Here is a 2,390-nt window from a genome sequence, read left to right as displayed (position 1 = left end):
AACTGGTGGCAGGGGTGGGATTTTCCAAAATTGTCTCAGAGATCAGTAAGCTTCAGATAATTGATAATAATTTTATTGAAATCTAAAATGTCACTCGCTACTGGAGATGGGAATGCAGGAGGAGGAGTGATGGGATCAAAGTCGTTTGCTCCATTAGGGAATACTCTCCCCGCGTTTGATGGTGAATTAGGTCCTAAAGTTAGAACTTTTTTTGAGCAGATAGAAGAGCTAGCTCAGTTATACAAATGGGACGCGACAGATCGGTTGCGAGTCGCGAAGTGCAAATTAACGGGAATCGCTAGAGAATTCGCATATAGAGGACTTAAAATTCGCGGAACTACAGACTATGAGGAATTTAAGAAACTACTTATAAATAGGTTTGATAGGGAACCCTTATCGGTTAGAACTCAGAAATTCTATCAATGCATACAACAGAAAAATGAAGATGTTCAAACATATGCAGTTAGACTGCAAGGCTTAGCGTTGGGAATGACTCCTGTTGCAACTGCAGGCAATGATAAGGAGCGAAAAATTATCGAAAATTGCTTACAAAAAGAATTAGATACAAAGTTATTAGTTCAATTCTTGTCGGGTTTATCCCCATCCATTCGAAGACAAGTCCTTTCTAAAGACCCTGAGGACTTTGAACAGGCAGTATCCATTGCAAGTCAGGAGGAAATGATAGACCAATTAACCACAAAACCTAGATATCATATAGGTGCTATAGATCATGGTGAGGTTGCTGAATTAAAACAGGAGCTACAAAGATTTAAGTCCGAGCTCCTAGACACAATAGAGGCTAGGTATCGAGATACATTCCAAACACCTATGACCAATACAATTAGCAATAACTACCTAGAATGTCAGGAGTTACCAGATTCGACCACAATAGATAACCCACAGATGTTAATCCAGCCATCATCAGCATACACCTCTCCCCTTCGGTCAAACAGTTTTGAACAGCTTACTTCTAATAATCGTCAATACTATAATAACGAATTCAAGGTGAACAAAGTACACACTTCTAATCGTACAACAAGGAACAAGGAGCTCCAACGATCCCTATAAGGCATACACCCAGTGTTACCCATAGTTTAAACCCTACTAAACATCAACCAGTGATTAAATCAAATGAGATAGTTCTACCAAACGTAGAATGTTACGTCTGTGGAAACTGGGGACATTTTGCAAAATTTTGTAGGGCTCGCACCACTATGCAAAAAAATCAAGGTATAATAGAACCAAGATATGTTCGATCAATTAATTTTCCAAAAAAAAAATGGGGTAGTGACCCCTTCCCCTTGAAGAAACGGAAGAGACACTCAGTAGAAAATCGGTGTTCTCCAAAGAAAGGTAAAGTTAGTATTGAACCTATAGTTAAGTCTCCCAATTTACGTAAACCGAAGAAAACAAATAAGAATCGAAACCAACCTATAGTGTTAAGAAATGCACAATATCATTTTAATGATTTAAAGGAACCAGTTGTAGAATGTGTGGTCGAAGGCACAAAACTTTTACTTCTGATAGATACAGGTGCAAGAGTTACACTTGTTTCTAAAGATGTTTTAGCCAAATTAAGTTCAAACCCTTCGAAATCAAGTAAACCCTTGATTCCAATCCAGGGGATCACAGGGCACAGAATGCAAAGTGAGGGAATTTATGATCTCAACATCCGATTGGGACCCTTGCGCTTTTCGCATCCATGCTATATAGTCAAGCCCTCTATCACAAATCCCTATGAAGGAATATTAGGGCGGGATTTACTTGAAAGGTTTAATATTGATGTTCTCTTCAGCCAAAACGAACTTAAATTCCCAAATGGGAGAACAGAAAAATTTTATTGGGAAAAATCAGATAGGAACTTTTTCCAAAGGGACAAGAGCGAAACTTACCAGAGAAAATGCAAATCCAAATCAAATAGGGTAAAGACTCCAAATTTAAAAGAGCATGAATATGGGAATAGGAATGACTCCCCAACCAGAGCTGTTAGACCTGTTAAAGACTGTACTAGTCTCCCTAGATATGAAGCAGTCAGAACCTACTCAAGGGATGTCATAGAGAAACGGAATCTCCATCATGGTAGTAAACATAAAGGACACATATTCCAAATTGGAGACCGAGTTTATGTGAATATCACACAACATCCCCGTGGAACAAGCAAAAAGCTTGCACCACGATGGAAGGGACCCTTTAGAATCATAAAGCAACTTAGTTCCGTTAATTTCGAGGTACAGGATATTAAAACTAAAGCAAAACTTCAACTACATGCAAATAGGTTAAAACCTGCTGCTATGGGGAATGGAATTAGCCCGAGCCCAGAAGATAACCTAGAGGTGGCAGATAACTCACCAAAAACATCAGATCATCAAGATGAAAATAAGGAGAACAGT

The sequence above is a fragment of the Centruroides vittatus genome, unplaced genomic scaffold (assembly GCF_030686945.1).
Source record: "Centruroides vittatus isolate TY-2023 unplaced genomic scaffold, ASM3068694v2 contig_3060, whole genome shotgun sequence".
Classification (NCBI taxonomy): domain Eukaryota; kingdom Metazoa; phylum Arthropoda; class Arachnida; order Scorpiones; family Buthidae; genus Centruroides; species Centruroides vittatus.
Note: the sequence above shows the minus strand (reverse complement) of the source record.